Source organism: Chiloscyllium plagiosum, chromosome 12, assembly GCF_004010195.1.
Source record: "Chiloscyllium plagiosum isolate BGI_BamShark_2017 chromosome 12, ASM401019v2, whole genome shotgun sequence".
In the NCBI taxonomy this organism is placed as follows: Eukaryota; Metazoa; Chordata; class Chondrichthyes; order Orectolobiformes; family Hemiscylliidae; genus Chiloscyllium; species Chiloscyllium plagiosum.
In genome coordinates, this window is record NC_057721.1 from 286,258 (window position 1) to 293,863 (window position 7,606).

Below are 7,606 nucleotides of genomic sequence, written 5' to 3' on the forward strand. Positions count from 1 at the left end.
GGTACACCTGATCAGGTCCTGGGGATTTATCCACCTTTAAACGTTTCAAGACATCCAGCACTTTCTCCTCTGTAATCTGGACATTTTGCAAGATGTCACCATCTATTTCCGTACAGTCTATATCTTCCATATCCTTTTCCAAGTAAATACTGATGCAAAATATTCATTTAGTATCTCCCCCATTTTCTGTGGCTCCACACAAGGGCTGCCTTGCTGATCTTTGAGGGGCTCTATCTGATTTCACCTGAAAGGGTCACATGGAACCCACTGCAGGAGGCGGGGGAGGGAACAACAAAGATCGATAGCATGGTGAATGGCCTCAAAACTCTCAGAGCAAGTGTGGGGAGATTTGGTCTCTCACGGCTAGATTGTGCAGCCGTGACACCCTAGCCATCAGCTCCCCCTAGCACAGTATGATCGGACTCTTTTCCACATGAAATTCTTTGCATGATTTCGAATTGCTGCTAGAACAATGTCTATTAATTACCATTCTTTTATTACACTGTACTTTGTGTGTTTTGCCTTTCTTACGCACTTTATGCTGCCCTTTGTATGATCATCTAGTTTGTGCTGTCCATGTAGCACCTTGGTCCTGGAGGACTGCTGTCTCATTTTTTAACATATCAGTTGCATATGGTAGATATGACAAATAAAATCTACTCTACTCGTTTCTAGAAAGAGCATTCCTGTGAACTAAACACATTATTAAGAGTTTGGATCCAGTCCTTCAGAGTTCCCTACATGCCCTCATCCCATGTACTTCTCGCATAGGTGACTTCTCCTGCCTTCTGAAGATACACAAAGCCAACACACCAGGACATCCCATCAGGCAACGGGACCCTGTGTGAGAACTGCTCTGGCTATGTCGAGGGCTTCTATGCCGAGGATAGGGGACCCCTCTTAAGAACGTAGTACAATGCTTAGTGAAAGTGAGGACTGCAGATGCTGGAGATCAGAGTCAAGGTTAGAGTGGTGCTGGAAAAGCAGGTCAGGCAGCATCTGGGGAGCAGGAAAATCGATATTTCGGGCAAAAGCCCTTTATCAAAAGCCCACACAACCCTGTCATGGCAACCACTGCAAGACTTGTCAGAGTGTGGACACGGATACCACCATTACACGTAGGGACACCTCCTACCATGTACATGGTAGGTATTCATGTGACTCGCCAATGTTGTCTATCTCATACGCTGCACCCTGAGGCGTGGTACATTGGCGAGACTGAGCAGAGGCTACAGCAACAGATGAATGGACACCGCGCAACAATCACCAGACAGGAGTGTTCCTTTCAGTCGGAGAACATTGCAGTGGTCCGGGACATTCAGCCTCGGACCTTTGGGTGACCCCGTCCTCCAAGGCAGACTTCAGGTCAGGCAAAACGCAAAGTGGTCATGCCGAGGCTGATAGCCAAGTTCGGTACCAATGGGGATAGCCTCAACTGGGACCATGAGTTCATGTCACACTACAGGTGACCTCACTGCACTATGCACTCTCTCACACACATGCACACAAGGACAACACGCACTCCTACATACTCCTACAGACCCTCTCATATGCACAAACATGCACCCCCTGCACTCACCCCCACGCATGAACCCATCACTCTCATACACATAATTGACCTAGCTTACATGCACACATATACACACTCTCTCACATACACTCACACACATTCACACACACACACCCACACAATCTCTCCTACATGCGTGCTCATATAAGTTTACGGGGTCAATTTGTATTTACAGAATTACATTTTATTTTGCTCAAAAACTGCATAAATCCATGTAAAATTCTGTAAGCCCAACTTTAGGAATACAATTGACTCAACATTGGTACAGACTTTACCTTCACACATTTAATGCATTATCTGAACTGAGATTACACTTATTATGAGATAAACTGATGCCAGCTTGAGACTGTAATTCTGGGACTACACATTAAAGAACCTAAACCACCATATCCCATTCTAAAGGATGAAAGACTTAATCTAAATTTGTTTGGTGTTGTGTGATTTATAATTAAAGTTGTCTAATATATCATTACAACTCCGTGACACAGTAACCCTTTTGCTATAAATTCTGTGTCGTATTGTCATGTTCCACAACCATCTAATGAAGAGGCAGCACTGCGAAAGCTAATGCTTCGAATTAAACCTATTGGACTATAACCTGGCGTTGTGTGATTTTTAACTTTGTACATCCAAAGAAAGTTCTGCTCCTTCCCAACTGACTTCAGTCAACGAAATGACTGCACCAACCCCACCTCCTATCAGCGCAGCACCCGCAGTGGCTTACCGCCGGTGTTGCAGAGGGCGCTGTACCCGGCGGACCAGCCATTGCAGGGGCCGCTGTACTTTACCACCAGTGCTGCAGAGGGCGGTGTGCTCGGCGGACCCGCGGCTGCAGCTGCTTGCGCGGTTTACCACCGAGGCTGCAGAGGACGCTGCATTCGGAGGACCAGCCCCAGCAGCGGGTGGTACAGAGGGCGCTGCACGCAGCGAATCATCAACCGCAACAGCATAACATCAAGGCATACCATGCGCATGCTCAGTCAAGCCTATGAGTCGCGCTACATCGTAACTGATCGTCTCTGGTTCCATAGTGTAGTGGTTATCACGTCTGCTTTACACGCAGAAGGTCCTGGGTTCGAGCCCCAGTGGAACCAGGCTTTTTTTTCATTCCCATTAGTCACATTATTTAAAACTGTTTCTATCATTTTATGTCAATCTTAAGTATTTATTTCACATGTTGGTGATGAATCAACGTTAGAATGGTTCTAATTTTTAAAACAGTCTTGAGCTGTTTCACTGTTGTCTGGGAAGAGTGCCCATTCCTAGTGAATTAGATTTCATTGCAATGATGAATTATTGCCATGCCTGAACACTGGGAGAATCTACAGAACCATTTTAACCAGCCACAGTGTACGACCTATGCCTCATCTTTAAAGTGTGAGAGTAAAAATGTGATGGTATCTGATTGATCTGAGTCTTTGCTATCAATGTTTCTGCACTGGAAGGAGAGCTTCAGGTTGTCTTTGAAACATTTTCGTGATCTTTGCCTAGAACATTGGTCATTTGTTTGAGAGTTGAGAAAGCAGGACCAGGCAACACAGACACCGTACAACCATGGTTGATTTTGCAAGAGCTTTCCCTGAATGCCTGTGCAGCCAGCTTGGATAAGGACACGAGCAGTTTTCAATCATTTGCTCCTGGAGTCCAAAGGGTGTGGTGCAGGCATGGCTGCTGGAATTTCTGTAATGATCTCTTGTCTGATGTGTGTGGGATATAGATGAATTAATGTTATTTCTGCAAATTATAAGTTCTGATACAGAGTAAATGAAGTCTGTGATTGTTTCTCAGCTAAGAGCTAAGTTAACAAGAATGGGAACTACATAGAGGAAGTATATAATCCGTTAAAAATGATATGTCAGCATGAGACGTGATTACAGAACAATGGTAGAAATACAGGCACTAGATAAAATGCTGTGAAAAGAGGCCTTTATAAACATCTGTTTCCCACTTGTACAGAGACACAGGAACAAACCCCAATTAAAAGGGCTTAGTGATAAGATGCTGTGAGGGGCAGCGCAGATGGAGGGAAAGCAAAGGATGGGATGACGTCAAACAACCTTATTGGGGGGGGGGCCAGAGATAGGTATTTGTCATGGACAAGGCCGGATAAACAGAAGTTGTGGGATCAGTCTTAAGGAAATGAATGACGTTGCTGTGAAAAGAGGCCTTTATAAACATCTGTTTCCCACTTGTACAGAGACACAGGAACAAACCCCAATTAAAAGGGCTTAGTGATAAGATGCTGTGAGGGGCAGCGCAGATTTTTGGTCTCGGACTGAAATTATTGAAGTGAGTGAGCTTTTGTTTCTCACATGTGTGACAACTAACGCTCTGTATATGAAGGATTTTGCTGACTCATAGAGTTCTTTGTTGTTAAAAAAATTCGTTCCTCCAGTTAGGAGGTTGAGTTGGCACAGACAAGCTGATGTTGTTAATAAATGTCTTCAAAATCTGGACCAACGTCAAGCAAGACTTCTGATTGTATTTACAGTGGACAAGAGAGTGGTTGTTCACCTCATCAAAGATCAACCATCAACTGCTCTCTGGTGTCAGAAAGACCTTGGAGTGCAGGTTCATAGCTTCTTGAAAGTGGAGTCGCAGGTAGATAGGATAGTGAAGTACGCGTTTGGTATGCTTTCATTTATTGGTCAGAGTATTGAGTACAGGAGTTGGGAGGTCGTGCTGCAGCTGTACAGGGCATTGGTTAGACCACCGTTGGAATATTGTGTGCAATTCTTGGCTCCTTCCTATTGGAAAGATGCTGTGAAACTTGAAAGGGTTCAGAAAAGATTTACAAAGGTGTTGCCAGGGTTGAAGGATTTGAGCTATTGGGGAAAGGCTGAACAGGCTGGGGCTGTTTTCCCTGGGTGTTGGAGGCTGAGGGGTGACCTTATAGAGGTTTACAAAATTGTGAGGGGCATAGATAGGGTAAATAGGCAAAGTCTTTTCCCTGGGGTTGGGGAGTCCAGAACTAGAGGGTATAGGTTTAGGGTGAGAGAGGAGAGATATAAAAGAGACCTACGGGGCAATCTTTTCACACAGAGGGTGGTATGTGTATGGAATGAGCTGCCAGAGGAAGTAGTGGAGGCTGGTACAATTGCACATTTAAGAGACATTTGGATGGGTATATGAATTGGAAGGGTTTGGAGGGATATGGGCTGGGTGCTGGCAAGTGCAACTAGATTGGGTTGGGATATCTGGTTTGTTTCCATGCTGTACATCTCTATGACTCTATGAAAGCTCTGACTACCAGAAGCATACATGGCCAGCACTGTGCACAGGCATACTGCGATGTTGCAGACCATTCTGCATCAGATTTACACTCTCGATTTCTTCAATTCTGCACACAAAAGACTCAGTCTGCCTTTGGATATTGCCGAAACAAAGTAAACATTAATCCAGACCTGGTCAGTCATATATTCCACCAACTTGATATTTCACAGAATTGTTATGATGTAGAAAGAGCCCATTCAGTCCATCATGCCTGCACCAGCTCTTCAAATGAGCACTATTAAGGGCTAATGCCCGAAACGTCGATTCTCCTGTTCCCTAGATGCTGCCTGACCTGCTGTGCTTTTCCAGCAACACATTTCCATCTCTGATCTCCAGCATCTGCAGACCTCACTTTCTCCACTATTACCTAGTGTCAATCTCCTGCTTTATCCCTGTACCTGCAACAATCAGTTGCAGCTCTGGGTACATATGCTGTACATTTTGCTGGGTCAGGTATACTGCTGGGTTTGCTAAATGTCTGGTCCCTGCAGAATCAGAATGACTAACACATGATGATGGTACTGACTGTAAAAGCAGTAGCTCATCTACATGCAGTAACATACACAGATGCCAATGAAGTGACAGCTGATAGTTTTTGAAAATGTGGACATTTATTACCCATCCTTAACTCGCGTGGAGAAGGTTGAGCTAAGCTACTTTTGTGAACTGCTCCAATCTATTTTCACAGAACCCCCATAGTGCAGAAGCAGGCTTCTTGAGGCCACACTGATTCTCTGAAGAGCATCCTATCCATCCCTATCTCAGTAAACTTGCATTTTCCCATGGGGATCCACCCAACTTACACATCCCAGGACACTATCCCACAGCCAATTCACCTAACCTACACATCTTTGGATTGTGGGGGGAGGCAGACCACCCAGAGGGAGCCCATACACACACAGGAAGAGAGTGCAAACTCCACACAAGGCAGTTGCTTGAGGATAGAATTGAACCTGGGCCCCTGGTGCTGTGAAATAGCAGTGTTAGCCACTGAGCCACTATGTCTAGCTTCCAGATGCTGAAGGAACAGTGATGTACAGTATTTTCAAGGCATGATGGTGAGTGACGTCGAGGGGAACTTGCAGTTGGTGGTATTCCCATGAATCTGCTGCCCTCATCCTTTCAGATGGAAATGGTTGTAGGCTTGGAAAGTAGTCTGAAGATTTTTGGTGACTTTCTGCAGTGCATCTCACAGATAGCACACACTACTGCTATTGGGCACAGAGGGTGGAGGGCACGGATGCTTGTGGATGTGGTGCCAAACAAGCGAGCTGCTTTGGCCTGGATGGTATCAAGCTTCTTGAGTGTTGTTGGAGCTGAAGGCATCCAGGCAAGTAAGGATGCTGACACCACACCACTCATGCCTTGTAGATGGTGGATAGACTTTGGGGTGTCAGGAGGTGAATTACGTGCTTCAGGATTCCAAGCCCCGGCTCTCGTAGCCGGAGTACTTATGTGGCTGGTCCAGTTCAGGATCAGTTTGCCCACAGATTCCTGAAGACAGCAGAACAGATCAATAGGATAATTTAGAAGCCATACAGGACACTTGACTTTATCAACTGTGGCACAGAACAGGAACAGTATTTTGGAGCTGCACAGAACTTTGATTAGGTCACAGCTGGAGCACTACGTATAGTTCTAGTCAGTGCATTACAGGAAGGATGCAATGCAGTAGAGAGGAGGCAGTGAAGATTCAGCAGGATGGTACCTTGGATGGAGCATTTCAGCCATGAAGACAGACTGGGTAGGCTTGGGTTGTTTTCTTTGGAGCAGAGTAGGGATTAAGAGGAACCGGATTGAGGTGCGTATGATTACGAGGAACATGAACAAGATGTCAATAACAAGGACACATAATTTTAAGGTGAAAGAGGTTTAGAGGGGATTTAGAGGGGATTTGAGGGGAAGTTCTTTTTCACCCAGAGGATGGAATGCACTGCTTGGGAGAATAATTGAAGTGGGAAAGCTCACAATCTTTAAAAAGTACTTGGGTGAGCATTTGAAATAGAATAACATTCAAGGTTATGAGTCTCGTGCAGGGAAGTGGGACTAGTGCAGATAGAGTACAGCTTTGACAGTAAACATTCAATGGGCTGAGTCTGTGAAATTATTCTATGAAATATGGACAAAGTGGATGCACTGTACTCAGATTTCCAACCATCACTGGACGAGGTGCCACATCAAATATGATTAAACAAGGTCATGGTGGAGGTGAACCATTTACTGTTTGGGAGGAGGGCGGGGTGGGGGTGGGAAGAGTAGATGATTGGTTAGCTAACAGGAAGCAGAGAGTTGGGAGATTTGGGTCATTTTCAGGATAGCAAACTGCTGGGCCCCGCCAATGATTTCTGATCGATATCAGTGACTTTGATGATAGAGAAAATGTTTGTTTTTCAACTTTTGCTGATGAGACAGAGTCTAAAAGGAAGTTGTGAAGAGGGCATGAAGAGTCTGCAAAGGACTCAAATAGGATAAGCAGGCCACAAAATTGGCAGATAGATTATAATGTGGAAAAATATGTTAACTTGTCCAGTTTTGCAAGAATAGAAAACAGCTGAAAATGTGTTGCTGGAAAAGCGCAGCAGGTCAGGCAGCATCCAAGGAGCAGGAGAACCGACGTTTCGGGCATAAGCCCTTCTTCAGGAATGAGGAAAGTGTGCCCAGCAGGCTAAGATAAAAGGTAGGGAGGAGGGACTTGGGGGAGGGATGTTGGAAATGCGATAGGTGGAAGGAGGCCAAGGAATTGTTCCTGACCCCTCTGTCCCC

At 45.3% G+C, this 7,606-nt stretch overlaps 1 non-coding gene across 1 annotated transcript; it reads left to right on the plus strand.

Moving 5' to 3' along the window:
- The first annotated feature begins 2,591 nt into the window (after positions 1 to 2,591).
- On the plus strand, positions 2,592 to 2,664 carry trnav-uac. The gene has a single exon. It is a non-coding gene; the product is annotated as a tRNA-Val (tRNA).
- Positions 2,665 to 7,606: the final 4,942 nt, after the last annotated feature.